Source organism: Salvelinus sp. IW2-2015, linkage group LG13, assembly GCF_002910315.2.
Source record: "Salvelinus sp. IW2-2015 linkage group LG13, ASM291031v2, whole genome shotgun sequence".
Taxonomy (NCBI): Eukaryota; Metazoa; Chordata; class Actinopteri; order Salmoniformes; family Salmonidae; genus Salvelinus; species Salvelinus sp. IW2-2015.
In genome coordinates, this window is record NC_036853.1 from 23,409,953 (window position 1) to 23,427,400 (window position 17,448).

A 17,448-nucleotide genomic window follows, 5' to 3' on the forward strand; every position below is an offset into this window, starting at 1 on the left:
AAGTCAGTTAAGAATAAATTCTTATTTACAATGATGGCCAAACCCAGACAACACTGGGCCAATTGTGCACCGCCATATGGGACTCCCAATCACACCCGGATGTGATATAGCCTGGATTCAAACCAGAGACTGTAGTGATGCCTCTTGCACTAAGATGCAGTGCCTTAGACCGCTGCGCCACTCGGGAGCCCATAGCAATTTGGCCTGCATACCCAAGTCTGTCTTTCAAATCTAAAACACTGTTCTGGTAGTCAACTGAGACATCTGTGCATATTTCAGAGCAGTCAATAGTTTGTGGCCTTTTTTAGGTGTCAGTCAATGTTGTAGCTTTGCTCTGTGTAGGCCCTAGGGGCTATTGATGATTTCATTGCCTATGGGCAGGAATGCTGATCAGCAACTTACAGCGACACAGAAAGTGTGGGGGCTGACTAGTGTGCGACCCACTTTAGATGGATGCTGCTAGCTTAAAGAGAACCAGTGATCATCATTAGGCAGAAGAAAGGTCAGGAAAGGTCATTTGAGGGCAGCCATAGGCTACTTGTCAGTCAGAGAAGAGCAAGGACCGCTGATCTCTATCTTATTACAGAGGCCTAATCAGGGTTTGAATTACTGTTTGTAGCCTATGGAGTGTATAAGAATTATATTTGTGTGAAGTAGCCTCTGAAGCACTGAGATCTGGGCCTGAATTTATCAAGCATCTCACAGTGCTGATATAGGAGCAGGTCATGTCCATAATAATCAGTTTCATTATAGAAAGGCTAAATTGATCCTAAATCAGCACTCCTACTCCGAGACATTTGATTAAAACGGACCCAGACCTAAATAGGTGTATTTTCCTGCTAGGAGTGCAGTAAGACACCTGAGCCCCAACTGATGTCTGTCAACATGAGTGTAAATTGAGGGATGACAAGATAATAGTCACAGCCACATCTATAMTGGGAGAATCAACCAGACGGAGAAATGAGGACAACTAAGTTTTACACAACAGAAGAAAGATGGTTCGTTATRAGTATCTTTGTTATACAGGAGAGAAGGTCCATTTTACCTCCACTTTTCCTGGCTGCCCAGTGCTCAGCCCATTCTGGCCATGACTGGTTCTGTTAAAGGTTTACTTTAGCACATCACAGAATGCTGTCTTCTGAAATAAATATGTGAAAAGTGATAGACCTTTAATAAATTAAGTTAATAAAATAAAATGTGAAGGGAACAATATTAGGCCATTATTCTGGTTAATAGCCTAGGTTACTGAACAGATAAAATGGCAAATTAGAACAAGATTGAGAGCCTCGATTGTTGGGGAGAAGAACCTTTATTCAACAAGCTCTCACACTCTCTGCAGAATTAGCCCCCATGTGAATATGATGATTCATGATTTTGAGCCCGCAAAAGCATATTGCTAATCATCTCCACCATGCTGCGGATGGGACAGTGTGACAGTGATTGAGCTGTCAGGACATCACATCTAACGGTGCAGAGGGGATTCTCCTGTGAGGCAGGATCAAAGCAATTTACAACTTTTCTAATTAATCTCAGGTGGGATATCTATTTAATTGTCTGGATTTCTGGAGCACTCCACAGCATTATATCTTCTTGCTTCCTATAGCCTATTGTTGTTGTTGAGAGAGAGAAGTGTATGGGGGATGGAAAGTGTATGCACATCAATTATGCAAATCTTAATCCTACACCACAACTTTCGCAAAAGCATATAGCGGCTCAGGATTCACATGAACAAGGACATCTGCATTTATGAAGGTTTTCGTCATGGGTTCGTTTTGCGTGTTCCTCTGTGGCATGATTTGCAGTGGTGGGAAAAGTATACTCAAAAGTCATACTTGAGTAAAAGTAAAGATGCCTTAATAGAAAATTACTCAAGTAAAATTGAAAGTCACCCAGTAAAATACTACTTGAGTAAAAGTCGAAAAGTATTTGGTTTTAAATATACTTAAGTATCAAAAGTAAATGGAATTGCTAAAATGTACTTAAGTATCAAAAGTAAAAGTAAAAATATGAATAATTTCTAATTCCTTAAATTAGGCAAACCAGACAGCACAATTTCTTGTTATTTTTTTAATTTATGGATAGCTCACTACAACACTGACAATAATTTACAAACAAAGCATTTGTGTTTAGTGAGTCTGCCAGATCAGAGGCAGTAGGGATGACCAAGGATGTTCTCTTGACTAGTGCATGAATTGGACCATTTTCCTGTCAAAATGTAACAAGTACTTTTGGGTGTCAGGGAAAATGTATGGAGTAAAAAGTGCATTATTTTCTTTAGGAATGTAGTGAAGTAAAGGTTGTCAAAAATATAAATAGTAAAGTACAGATAACCTCCAAAGCTACTTAAGTAGTACTTTAAAATATTTTTACTTAAGTACTTTACACAACTGATGGTTTGGGCATTCTGCAACCTGAAACTCAGCGAGGAAGCTATGCTTACAGAAACCGGCAGAGGACGACAGCTGCAGGGTGTGTGCCCACCCTCCCCTGGAGCAGATATACTACCACACGCACCGTGGGGACACCACAGAGGCCAGGATCACATAGACCACCTATGTTAACATTTGGGTGGAGAGTACTGCTGACAGCCTCCTAACGATGGGACCGCACCAGACTTATGTGAAGCCAGCAATCAATCGTGGCGCAATTTGGATTGATTGGCACTAGGCATTATCCAGCCAGTGATGGTATATCTTGTGAATATTTCTATGTTTTGTGTAGGCTATGTTGTGAGTAGGCTATATGCAGTTTTGGTTTTATTTCAATGTCTGGTGAAACCTTTTGATTGCTTGTTATCACAGCACAAAAAAACAAGCAAGCCAGGGAAACAATTATGTGAAGTGGATCATGCATTTACAGTAGGCCCCCCTATATTCTGATTAAAATTAACAAAATCATTACACTTAATTGATGACATTACAGTGTAGGTCTACCACTTTGAATCCACAAAGTCATTCAGGGCTATCAGTGGTGCAGACATGTTAATTAAAGCCATATAGTTTATTGGAATGTTATTACATTATTTGACACATCAAATAATACACATACTTTCAAATGTGTTTGTGGAATTCCTTGTGAGGTCTGACAACACATGCAAAACAGACACAATACATTAGTAGCAGCATCAATGAGTGACACGGTGGCAATCAAATCAGAACCTAATACCAGCAGCACTCATTGTCTGTGAGGCCTCCCAATGTAGGCAAATAAGGCAAACAGAATTCATCACTTCCATCAATGAAATAGTGACAATCAGATGAGATTCTTTCTCGCGTCTCAGTCGTCTGCAGGACAGGAGTCTCAGTCCATTAGATGGGAGTTATGTCCCATCCACTGTTCCTTCAATCAGGCTACTGTGGAGTAGCTCAAATACCCTTCTTTTCCTCCTTCAGTTTCCTGCGTACTTTGTCTTCCAGTTCCAGTAGTTTATCATACAGGGCCTCGGACATGTCCCCATCAATATCCATCTGTGAAGGGAACAGAGAGGCGATCAGACACAGCAGGGGACTGATTGGCATGTCAGAGTGGATTTGACAAGAATAGAAACGGAAGTCCTGTCATCTGTCAGATAGAATATTTACTTAATGTTTCATAATTTGGACGGATCCAATATTCATCTATAGTTACATTCCACCACTTCAAAATTATCTAGAGTATTATAAACTGGGTGGTTCGAGCCCTGAATGCTGGTTGGCTGACAGCCGTGGTATATCAGACCGTATAACACTGGTATGACAAAACATTTATTTTTACTGCTCTAATAACGTTGGTAACCAGTTTATAATAGAAATAAGGCAACTTGGGAGTTTGTGGTATATGGCCAATATACCACAGCTAAGGGCTGTATCCAGGTACTCCGCGATGCGTCGTACATAAGAACAGCCCTTAGCCGTCGTATATTGGCCATATACCACACCCCCTCGGGCCTTACTGCTTAAATATAATCACCCAAATGAATATAAATACTTAACCACGCGGATATGATTGAAATTGATATCTTGCTTGGTTGGTAGATTGGTACAAAAAAATACAGGCTGGTAATGTGTTCAAACACCCAACAATACAAATATGTGATGAACATGTGATGTCACAGATTCAAATAACTGTGGAGATGGCTTCCAATGTTTTACGTGTACAGTATCACTCCTGTTTTAGAGTCAGTCTGGATTTCCTGGATCTGTGGTTTGTATACCTTGCGAGGTTGTGTGTAGTTGTTTCCCAGACCTGAGGTTAGACTGTGGTGTTTAGTCCAAGGATCCAGCGACTCAGGTTTTTGCATAAACAGCCAGAACTGCACAATGAAAAGAGGCACAGAAGAATCAAACTCTTAAAAATAGATTTTACAATACATTTCACATGCTGTTGTGCAAATGGAATAGACAAAAGGTGGAAATTATAGGCAATTAGCAAGACACTTGCTAAATTTATTGTCAATCAGTGTTGCTTCCTAAGTGGACAGTTTGATTTCACAGAAGTGTGATTGACTTGGAGTTACATTGTGTTGTTTAAGTGTTCCCTTAATTTTTTTGAGCAGTGTATCTTAAAATATTGGATGTTGACATACACAATTTTGTGGGACTAATGATAAAATGTTCCTTTAACAAATACTATTATCGCTCACACAGACAACACACACACCAGCCAGAGGATGGTCATGAGCAGGTTCCAGAGGAGTGTGGGGAAGGAAGGCAGGATACCATAGGTCAGGTTGGTCATCGCAAAGCCTGGACAGATCACTGATGAGTACAGGCCCTGGAGGAAACATTAATTAATAAAGTTTATACAACGGGTGGGTCTAATCCTGAATTCTGATTGGGTAAAAGTGCATTCCAAATCAAATCAAATTTATTTATATAGCCCTTCGTACATCAGCTGATATCTCAAAGTGCTGTACAGAAACCCAGCCAAAAACCCCAAACAGCAAGCAATGCAGGTGTAGAAGCACGGTGGCTAGGAAAGACTCCCTAGAAAGGCCAAAACCTAGGAAGAAACCTAGAGAGGAACCAGGCTATGAGGGGTGGCCAGTCCTCTTCTGGCTGTGTCGGGTGGAGATTATAACAGAACATGGCCAAGATGTTCAAATGTTCATAAATGACCAGCATGGTCAAATAATAATAATCACAGTGGTTGTCGAGYGTGCAGCACCTCAGGAGTAAATGTCAGTTGGCTTTTCATAGCCGATCAATAAGAGTATCTCTACCGCTCCTGCGGTCTCTAGAGAGTTGAAAACAGCAGGTCTGGGACAGGTAGCACGTCCGGTGAACAGGTCACTTATTCCAGCCGGTGTCTATTCCACAAGTTACCACTGGCTAAATCTATGATGTTAAAATGCCTATTTACTCTGTTCCATCTGACTGCACAATCCACTGTCTCATCAGCCCAGGTAGGGAAGTTATAAACTTGATCTCCACTTTAAAATAATCTAGACATTATGTCACATTTCTTTTAGACTAGCATTTAGTTTTCAACAGCGGAGGTTTGTATAAACCTCGCTGTCTGTCTCTCCAACATTTGCAACATTGTTTCAATATTCAAATTCCATCTCCAACTGTCTCATAGTAATGAACGTGTAGGGTGTCGGGGGTAGGGATGAGAGAGAGAGGCATGCAGCGTTTCTCAGCCAGTCATTTTGATGGATATATACAAAGAAATGTCAATTGAAAAAAGGTGAAACGAAATGAAGTGCAGCTAGATTGCAGTCTTTCCAGCTTCAGTTCGAAGTGATTGTGTTAGCTGTGTTGTTGGCTAGCTCCTCTGAACAACGGTGTCCTAACGAGAGAGCACATTTCTTATGCCAGGCGAAATTGTTCCTCATTAGCTCATTGTTGTATCCAAATAAATGTCACTAGAAAACAACTTAAAACAAATGCAGCTACTGTTGTTATTCTGTCTGCACTGTTAGCCATAGTTGGCTAGCTAGCAAGCAAGGGATAAGATCGTCTCGGGCCTAACAACATCCGTGTCAATATATCCTCCAAACACCGGCTTCTCTGGCATTATCATTTAAATGACCCACTCAGTGCTTACTAAAATATGGCTGACCCCTTCTACACATCTGTGTGTTGTGGCTGACCTTCATGTTGAGGTGTGTGTTGAGAGCCAGACTGAGGAGGTCTGATGCGTATTTGGAGGAGCTGTAGGGCTCAGTGCCTGTCCGGTGCTGAAGGTCCTTCAGGCTGAAGGCTGAGCACCGGGCGTTACTAGAGCTAGTCCAGATCCCCTGGGAGGTGTGGTTGGCCTGGCACAGCACCGGTAGAAGCTCCTTCAACTGGCCATGCAGGGGACAACACAGGGTCAGATGACAGAAGCGACCACAGATGGTAAGGGACCTAATGGGGTTAGGGAAATGTTTGGTGCCTTAATGAAGACGCAGGGAGTCAGGAAGCAGTTGCAGTTGGTGAGTTTAACAGTAACGAACATGTAGAGAATACAAAACAAGAGAAGCGTCTGGACAGGATAACATAACCAATACTGCCTGATGAGTAATGCTACAGAGTGCTAGATAAAGGGGAAGTCCTAATGATGCCTAATGATGGGGTGCAGGTGTGCATATTGATGGGTTGCCAGGGCCGGTGGTAGTAAACCTGCAACGTCGAGTGCCGGAGCGGGGGTAGACGTGACAGGTGCCAACTGTCAACTGTGCCATTCCGGGAAACAGTTAGCCTAGCGGTTAAGTGAGTTGGGCCAGTAACCGAAAGGTTGCTGGTTTGAATCCCCTGAGCCGGCAAGTTGGAGAAATGAACCCCCAACAAAAACTGCTCCCTGGGCGACGTTGATGTCGATTAAGGCAGCCCCCCACACCTATCTGATTCAGAGGGGTTGGGTTAAATGCGGAAGACACATTTTGGTTGAATGCATTCAGTTGTGAAACTCACTAGGTATCCCCTTTCCCATTCCTACTTTAGCCAACTCGTCATTGTCTTGCCAAACAAGGCCAGAAGCAGTCAGGTACACAGGCTAGAGGTACCAGTGATAAGAGACATCACCACAGTCAACTGGCCTCTCCAATAAACATGAGTGTACAGAGCCCTGAGGTAAGCAGAATAGTACAGGTGACCCTGGAATTAGCAGTCAGCAAAAACACTCTCTAGGGAAGGAGAGGACAGAACTTATTGTCATAGAAACAGTGGTGTTAATTTTTTATGAAGAGTGTTGTTATGTGACCGGCAGCTGATGAAGGGGAGATGGATCCAGGGTCCTCTGCTGTAGAGGAAAAGCTAACTTAAGCAGGTGGTCCTCAATGTCTACAAAGTAATGACCTCGAGAGATGGATAAAAAGCCTATAATATGGTCTGAACAGATCTCTTTATGATATATACATGTACATACTATATACATTACCGGTCAAAAGTTTTGTAACACCTACTCATTCAAGTTTAAAAAAAAAAAATGTATTTTCTACATTGTAGAATAAAAGTGAAGACATCAAAACTATGAAATAACACATATGGAATCATGTAGTAACCACATTTTAAAAAAACAAATCAAAATAGATTTTAAATTTGAGATTCTTCAAATAGCCACCCTTTGCACACTGTTGGCATTCTCTCAACCAGCTTCATGAGGTAGTCACCTGGAATACATTTCAATTAACAGGTGTGCCTTCTTAAAAGTTAACTTGTGGAATTTCTTTCCTTCTTAATGCGTTTGAGTCAGTTGTGTTGTGACAAGGTAGGGGGGTGTATACAGAAGATAGACCTATTTGGTAAAAGACCACGTCCATATTATGGCAAGAACAGCTCAAATAAGCAAAGAGAAATGACAGCATCATTACTTTAYGACATGAAGGTCAGTCAATATGGAAAACTTCAATCACTTTGAAAGTGTCTTCAAGTGCAGTCGCAAAAACCATCAAGCGCTATGATGAAACTAGCTCTCATGAGGACCACCACCGGAATGGAAGACCCAGAGTAACCTCAGTTGCAGAGGACAAGTTCATTAGAGTTACCAGCTTCAGAAATTGCAGCCCAAATAAATGCTTCACAGAGTTCAAGTAACAGACACATCTCAACATCAACTGTTCAGAGGAGACTGTGTGAATCAGTCCTTCATTTATTTTTATTTATTTATTTATGGTCGAATTGCTGCAAATAAACCACTACTAAAGGACTCCAATAAGAAGAAGAGACTTTATTGGGCCAAGAAGCACGAGCAATGGACATTACAGCAGTGGACATTTGTCCTCTGGTCTGGAGTCCAAATTGGAGATTTTTGGTTCCAACCGCCGTGTCTTTGTGAGACGCGGTGTGGGTGAACGGATGATCTCCGCATGTGTATTTCCCACCGTAAAGCATGGAGGAGGAGGTGTTATGGTGTGGTGGTGCTTTGTTGGTGACACTGTCTGTGATTTATTTAGAATTCAAGGCACATTTAACCAGATTGGCTACCACAGCATTCTGCAGCGATACGCCATCCCATCTGGTTTGGGCTTAGTGGGAATATCATTTGTTTTTCAACAGGACAATGACCCAACATACCGCAAGGCTGCATAAGGGCTATTTTACCAAGAAGGATGACCTGGCCTCAACAATCACCCGACCTCAATCCAATTGAGATGGTTTGGGATGAGTCAGACCGCAGAGTGAAGGAAAAGCAGCCAACTAGTGCTCAGCATATGTGGGAACTCCTTCAAGACTGTTGGAAAAGCATTCCAGGTGAAGACGGTTGAGAGATTGCCAAGCGTGTGCAAAGCTGTCATCAAGGCAATGGGTGGTTATTTGAAGAATCTCAAATATAAAATATATTTTGATTTGTTTAAAACTTCTTATGGCTGAGATCCCGTTAACGGGATCGACTTGACACTAGCCAGTGAAAGTGCAGGGCGCCAAATTCAAACAGAAATCTCATAAATAAAATTCCTCAAACATACAAGTATTTTACACCATTTTAAAGATAAACTTGTTGTAAATCCAGCCACAGTGTCCGATTTCAAAAAGGCTTTACGACGAAAACACACCAAACGATTATGTTAGGTCAGTACCTAGTCACAGAAAAACACAGCCATTTWTCCAGCKAAAGAGAGGAGTCACAAAAAGCAMAAATAGAGATAAAATGAATCACTAACCTTTGATGATCTTCATCAGATGACACTCATAGGACTTCATGTTACACAATACATGTATGTTTTGTTCGATAAAGTTCATATTTATATCCAAAAATCTTAGTTTACATTGGCGCGTTGTGTTCAGTAATGTTTTGCAGAGAGCCACATCAATTTACAGAAATACTCATAATAAACATTGATAAAAGATACAAGTATTATACATGGAACTTTAGATAAACTTCTCCTTAATGCAACCGCTGTGTCAGATTTCAAAAAAACTTTACGGAAAAAGCACACCATGCTATAATCTGAGTATAGCGCTCAGAGCCCAAACAAGCCATACAGATATCCGCCATGTTGTGGAGTCAACAGAAGTCAGAAATAGTATTATAAATATTCACTTACCTTTGATGATCTTCATCAGAATGCACTCCCAGGAATCCCGGTTCCACAATAAATGTTTGTTTTGTTCGATAACGTCCATAATTTATGTCCAAATACCTCCTTTTTGTTCACACGTTTAGTTCCAAAATCCAAATTGATGACACGCAGGTCAGGCGAAAAGTCAAAAAATTCCATTACAGTTCGTAGAAACATGTCAAACGATGTATAGAATCAATCTTTAGGATGTTTTTAACATAAATCTTCAATAATGTTTCAGCCGGAGAATTCCTTTGTCTTCAGAAATGCGATGGAACGCAGGTCGCTCTCACGGGAGCGCGCGTGACCAGCTCATGCCAGACACCTGACTCAAAGAGCTCTCCTTCCCTCATTCCTCACAGTGGAAGCATCAAACAAGGTTCTAAAGACTGTTGACATCTAGTGGAAGCCTTAGAAAGTGCAATATGACCCCAAAGACACTGTATATTGGATAGGCAAACCTACAAACCTCAGATTTCCCACTTCCTGTGGAAGCCTACTCCCTAAGTTTGTTTTACTCACTGCTTTAGCACACTCTACCAACCCGGTTGTCTTGGCCGTGTCTGAATCCTGGCTTAGGAAAACCACCAAAAACCCTGAAATCTCCATCGCTAACTATAACATTTTCCGCCAAGATAGAACTGCCAAAGGGGGCGGTGTTGCAATCTACTGCAAAGATAGCCTGCAGAGTTCTGTATTACTATCCAAGTCTGTACCCAAACAATTCGAGCTTCTACTTCTAAAAATTCACCTTTCCAGAAACAAGTCTCTCACTGTTGCCGCTTGCTATAGACCTCCCTCTGCCCCCAGCTGTGCCCTCGATACCATATGTGAATTGATTGCCCCCCATCTATCTTCTGAGCTCGTGCTACTAGGTGACCTAAACTGGGACATGCTTAACACCCCGGCCATCCTACTATCTAAGCTTGATGCCCTCAATCTCACACAAATTATCAATGAACCTACCAGGTGCAACTCCAAATCCATAAACACGGGCACCCTCATAGATGTCATCCTAAATAACCCGCCCTCCAAATACACCTTGGCTGTTTTCAATCAAGATCTCAGCGATCACTGCCTCATTGCCTGCATCCGTAATGGGTCTGCGACCAAACGACCACCCTTCATCACTGTCAAACGCTCCCTAAAACACTTCTGCGAGTTGGCCTTTCTAKTCGACCTGGCCGGGGTATCCTGGAATGACATTGACCTCATCCCGTCAGTAGATGATGCCTGGCTATTCTTTAAAAGTGCCTTCCTCACCATCTTAAATAAGCATGCCCCATTCAAAAAATGTAAAACTAGGAATAGATATAGTCCTTGGTTCACTCCAGACCTGTCTGCCCTTGACCAGCACAAAAACATCCTGTGGCGTTCTGCATTAGCATCGAATAGCCCCCGTGATATGCAACTTTTCAGGGAAGTTAGGAACAAATATACATAGGCAGTTAGGAAAGCTAAGGCTAGCTTTTTCAAACAGAAATTTGCATCCTGTAGTACTAACTCAAAAAAGTTCTGGGACACTGTAAAGTCCATGGAGAATAAGAGCACCTCCTCCCAGCTGCCCACTGCTCTGAGGCTAGGAAACACTTTCACCACCGATAAATCCACTATAATTGAGAATTTCAATAAGCATTTCTCTATGGCTGGCTATGCTTTCCACCTGGCTACTACTACCCCGGTCAACTGCCCGGCACCCTCCACAGCAACCCACGAAAGCCCCCAACATTTCTCCTTCACCCAAATCCATATAGCTGATGTTCTGAAAGAGCTGCAAAATCTGGACACCTAACAAATCAGCCAGGCTAGACAATCTGGACCCTATCTTTCTAAAATTATCTGCCGAAATTGTTGCAATCCCTATTACTAGCCTGTTCAACCTCTCTATTGTATCGTTTAAGATTCCCAAAGTTTGGAAAGCTGCCGCGGTCATCACCCTCTTCAAAGGGGGGGGACACTCTTGACCCAAACTGCTACAGACCTATATATATCCTACCCTGTCTTTCTAAGGTCTTCGAAAGCCAAGTTAACAAACAGATTACCGACCATTTCGAATCCCACCGTACCTTCTCCGCTATGCCATCTGGTTTCAGAGCTGGTCATGGGTGCACCTCAGCCACGCTCAAGGTCCTAAACGACATCATAAACGGCATCGATAAGAGACATTACTGTGCAGCCCTATTCATCGACCTGGCCAAGGCTTTCGACTCTGTCAATCACCACATTCTTATTGGCAGACTCGACAGCCTTGGTTTCTCAAATGATTGCCTCGCCTGGTTTACCAACTACTTCTCTGATAGACTTCAGTGTGTCAAATCGGAGGGCCTGTTGTCCGGACCTCTGGGCACGTCTCTAATGGGGGTCCGCCTACAGGGTCTCAAGTGCCTTGGGCCCTACTCTCTTCTCTGTATACATCAATGATGTTGCTCTTGCTGCTGGTGATTCTCTGATACACCTCTACGCGCACGACGACTACTTCTGTTATACTTCTGGCCCCTCTTTGACACTGTGGTTAACTAACCTCCAGACGAATTTCAATGCCATACAACTCTCCTTCCGTGGCCTCCAACTGCTCTTAAATGCAAGTAAAACTAAATGCATGCTATTCAATCCCGATCACTGCCGCACCTGCCCGCGCCGTCCAGCATCACTACTCTGGACGGCTCCTGACTTAGAATACGTGGACAACTACAAATACCTAGTTGTCTGGTTAGATTGTATACTCTCCTTCCAGACTCACATTAAGCATCTCCAATCCAAAATTAAATCTAGAATCGGCTTCCTATATTGCAAACAATCATCCTTCACTCATGCTGCCAAACATACACTCGTAAAACTGACCATCTACCGATCCTCGACTCTCGGTGATGTCATCTATAAAATACCCTCCAACACTCTACTCAACAAACTGGATGCAGTCTATCACAGTTGCCATCCGTTTTGTCACTAAGCCCCATACACTACCCACTATTCGCGACCTGTACGCTCTCGTTGGTTGGCCCTGCGCTTCATACTCGTCGCCAAACCACTGGCTACAGGTTATCTACAAGTCTCTTGCTAGGTTAAAGCCCTGCCTTATCTCAGCTCACTGGTCACATAGCGCACCCACTCGTAGCACGACATCCAGCAGGTATATTCACTGGTCACCCCCAAAGCCAATTCCTCATTTGGTCGTTCCTGTCCTTGCCAGTTCTCTGCTGCCAATCGACTGGAAGGAACTGCAAAAATCTCTGAAGCTGGAGACGTCATATCTCCTCACTAGCTTTAAGCACCAGCCTGTCAGAGCAGCTCACAGATCACTGCACCTGTACATAGATGGGCTTGTTACAGATGGGCTATCTACCTACCTCATCCCCATACTTTATTTATTTATCTTGCTCCTTTATACCCCAGTATCTCTACTTGCACATTTCATCTTCTGCACATCACCATTCCAGTGTTGTTAATGCTATATTTAACGGCAGATTTCCTCCTCTTCGTCTGAAGAGGAGGTGTAGGGATCGGACATCGACGCAGGAGTGGAAAGTGGTCAATAATTTATTATAAAATTAACTGAACACTACAATGAAACAAATTAACAAATAGAATCAAACGAAAAGAGTCCGTGTGGCGCAAACGATATACCGAAAGACAATCACCACAAACAAACGGTGGTGAACAGCCTAGCTTTATATGGTTCTCAATCAGAGGAAACGTCAACACCTTCCCTGATTGGGAGAAACCATATAAGGCTAATTACGATACGATACGCACTTCCGGGTTGGAGCGAAGTAGTTGCAATTCCCGCTTCGCTCCCACAGGGTAGGTATTAACATTTCATTTCATTACGACGTACAACAAGTTTTGAATTTGTTTAATCTTAGCTGGCTACATAGGTCCGTCTTGTATCCAACATAATTGTGTATCTTAGATAATTGCTCGAGTTAACCTTAGCCAGCTGACACTTTCAAACAAATCAAACAATGCAGCCAACCTGCTTACTGCCCTATTTCACCAGCCAGCCAGCATACTATATCATTTTAGTCAATAAGATTTTTTGCAACGTAAGTTAACTTTCTGAACATTCGAGACGTGTAGTCCATTTGTCATTCCAATCTCCTTTGCATTAGCGTAGCCTCTTCTGTAGCCTGTCAACTATGTTGTCTGTCTATCCCTGTTCCTCCTCTCTCTGCACAGACCATACAAAACGCTTCAACCGCGCGTGGCCCTGCTAACTCTTTAACCTGGTGGTACCAGCGCGCACGACCCATGTGGAGTTCCAGGTCTCAGGCAGCCTCTGGAAACTGCCGATCTTGCGGCAACAAGGCAGAGTTATCTCAGCCTATGCTTCCCTCCAGTCCCTCGACTTCTTGGCACTGACGGAAACATGGATTACCAATGATAACACTGCTACTCCTACTGCTCTCTCCTCGTCTGGCCCATGTGTTCTCGCACACCCCGAGAGCTTCTGGTCAGCGGGGTGGTGGCACCTGGGATCCTCATCTCTCCCCAAGTGGACATTTTCTCTTTCTCCCCTGACCCATCTGGTCTATCGCCTCCTTTGAATTCCATGCTGTCACAGTTACCAGCCCTTTCAAGCTTAACATCCTTTATCATTTATCGCCCTCCAGGTTCCCTTGGCGAGTTCATCATGAGCTTGACGCCCTTGATAAGTTCCTTTCCTGAGGATGGCTCACCTCTCACAGTTCTGGGTGACTTTACCTCCCCGTCTACCTTTGACTCATCTCCTCTCTGCCATCCTTCTTCCACTCCCTCTCCTCTTTGACTCACCCCTCTCACCTTCCCCCCCTACTCACAAGGCAGGCAATATACGCTTGACTCATCTTTACTAGATGCTGTTCTTCCACTAATCTCATTGCAACTCCCCTCCAAGTCTCCGACACTACCTTTGTCCTTTTCCTTCTCGCTCTCATCCAACACTTTCCCACACTTGCCCCTGACTCGGATGGTATCGCGCCGTCCCACACCTTCGCTCTCTCTCCCCCGCTACTCTTCCTCTTCCATCCTATCATCTCTCCCTCTGCTCAAACCTTCTCCAAACCTATCTCCTGATTCTGCCTCCTCAACCCTCCTCTCCTCCCTTTCTGCATCCTTTGACTCTCTATGTCCCCTATCCTCCAGGCCGGCTCGGTCCTCCCTCCTGCTCCGTGGCTCGACACTCATTGCGAGCTCAACGAACAGGGCTCCGGGCGCCGAGCGGGAATGGAGGAAAACTCGCCTCCCTGCGGACCTGGCATCCTTTCAGCTCCCTCTCTCTACATTCTCCTCTTCTGTCTCTGCTGCTAAAGCCAATTTCTACCACTCTAAATTCCAAGCATCTGCTCTTAACCCTAGGAAGCTCTTTGCCACCTTCTCCTCCCTCCTGAATCCTCTCCCCCTCCTCCCCCCTCCTCCCTCTCTCGCGATGACTTCGTCAACCATTTTGAAAAGAAGGTCGACGACATCCGATCCTCGTTTGCTAAGTCAAACCGGCACCGCTGGTTTGCTCAAACTGCCCTACCCTGTGCTTTGACCTCTTCTCCCTCTCTCTCCAGATGAAATCTCGCGTCTTGTGACGGCCGCCCGCCAACAACCTGCCGCGTTGACCCTATCCTCCTCCTCTCTTCTCCAGACCATTTCCGGAGACCTTCTCCCTTACCTCACCTCGCTCATTCAACTCATCCTTGACCGCGTGGCTACGTCCCTTCCGTCTTCAAGAGAGCGAGGTTTGCACCCCTTCTGAAAAACCTACACTCGATCCCTCCGATGTCAATAACTACAGACCAGTATCCCTTCTTTCTTTTCTCTCCAAACTCTTGAACGTGCCGTCCTTGGCCAGCTCTCCTGCTATCTCTCTCAGAATGACCTTCTTGATCCAAATCAGTCAGGTTTCAAGACTAGTCATTCAACTGACGATGCTCTTCTCTGTGTGTCACGGAGGGCTCCGCACTGTAAGCTAACTCTCTCTCCTCTGCTCTCATCCTTCTAGGACTATCGGCTGCCTTTGATACTGTGAACCATCAGATCCTCCTCTCCACCCTCTCCGAGCTGGGCATCTCCCGGCAAGGTCCACGCTTGGATTGCGTCCTACCCTGACAGGTCGCTCCTACCAGGGTGGCGTGGCGAGAATCTGTCTCCGCACCACGTGCTCTCACCACTGGGTCCCCAGGGCCTTGTTCTAGGCCCTCTCCTATTCTCGCTATACACCAAGTCACTTGGCTCTGTCATATCCTCACATGGGTCTCCTATCATTGCTATGCAGACGACACACAATTAATCTTCTCCTTTCCCCCTCTGATAACCAGGTGGTGAATCGCATCTCTGCATGTCTGGCAGACATATCAGTGTGGATGACGGATCACCACCTCAAGCTGAACCTCGGCAAGACGGAGCTGCTCTTCCTCCCGGGGAAGGACTGCCCGTTCCATGATCTCGCCATCACGGTGACAACTCCATTGTGTCCTCCTCCCAGAGTGCTAAGAACCTTGGCGTGATCCTGGACAACACCCTGTCGTTCTCAACTAACATCAAGGCGGTGACCCGTTCCTGTAGGTTCATGCTCTACAACATTCGCAGAGTACGGACCCTGCCTCACGCAGGAAGCGGCGCAGGTCCTAATCCAGGCACTTGTCATCTCCCGTCTGGATTACTGCAACTCGCTGTTGGCTGGGCTCCCTGCCTGTGCCATTAAACCCCTACAACTCATCCAGAACGCCGCAGCCCGTCTGGTGTTCAACTTTCCCAAGTTCTCTCACGTCACCCCGCCTCTCCGCTCTCTCCACTGGCTTCCAGTTGAAGCTCGCATCCGCTACAGGACCATGGTGCTTGCCTACGGAGCTGTGAGGGGAACGGCACCTCCGTACCTTCAGGCTCTGATCAGGCCCTACACCCAAACAAGGGCACTGCGTTCATCCACCTCTGGCCTGCTCGCCTCCCTACCTCTGAGGAAGTACAGTTCCCGCTCAGCCCAGTCAAAACTGTTCGCTGCTCTGGCACCCAATGGTGGAACAAACTCCCTCACGACGCCAGCGTCAGCGGAGTCAATCACCACCTTCCGGAGACACCTGAAACCCCACCTCTTTAAGGAATACCTAGGATAGGATAAAGTAATCCTTCTAACCCCCCCCCCCCCCTTAAAGAGTTAGATGCACTATTGTAAAGTGGTTGTTCCACTGGATATCATAAGGTGAATGCACCAATTTGTAAGTCGCTCTGGATAAGAGCGTCTGCTAATGACTTAAATGTAAATGTAAATGTATTTACCAAAGCCTAATAAGAAACACATAACATAATGGACCTTGCCACCACTCAACGTCCTGAACCAACTAAACAAAGCTAAACAAAGGAAAATAAGGTCAGGAACGTGACATATATTGTAATTACTTCGCCACCATGGCCTATTTATTGCCTTAACTCCCTTATCTTACCTCATTTGCACTCACTGTATACAGACTTTTTGTTTTCTTTGTTCTACTGTATTATTGACTGTATGTTTGTTTATTCCATGCGTAACTCTGTGTTGTTGTTTGTGTCGCACTGCTTTGCTTTATCTTGGCCAGGTCGCAGTTGTAAATGAGAACTTGTTCTCAACTAGCCTACCGGTTAAATAAAGGTGAAATAAAATAAATAAATAAAAATTGAATGCAAGGGAAGACAACAAGCATTGTGCCTTCCTTGCTATTTAAAAAAATTAAATAATAGCCAGTCAGCGTTGAGCTAAACTGAGTGAGCTCAGCTGTGAATGACCCTGGCGTGCCAAAAAACAGTGTCAAGGGAAGCCAGTTTGGATTTGGCTTTAGACCAATCACATCATAGACAGAAAAAAACTAGAATTTTAGCATCTCGTTGTGTGGACTTGTGGTTTTACCTAATTCCCCGTACTGGCCAATGATTATAATGGCGATTCTGATCCAACCATAAATTCATACATTGTGCCCCTGGCCTGAGAGGATGGAAGTTCAACATGTACGCTAATGTTAACTAGCTAGCCTGGAGTATCATTGCCC

The 17,448-nt window shown here is 44.4% G+C and overlaps 1 pseudogene; it reads right to left on the reverse strand.

Annotated features, from left to right (window-relative positions):
* Positions 1-2,990: 2,990 nt before the first annotated feature.
* On the reverse strand, positions 2,991-10,072 carry LOC139028474 (3-keto-steroid reductase/17-beta-hydroxysteroid dehydrogenase 7-like; annotated as a pseudogene).
* Positions 10,073-17,448: the final 7,376 nt, after the last annotated feature.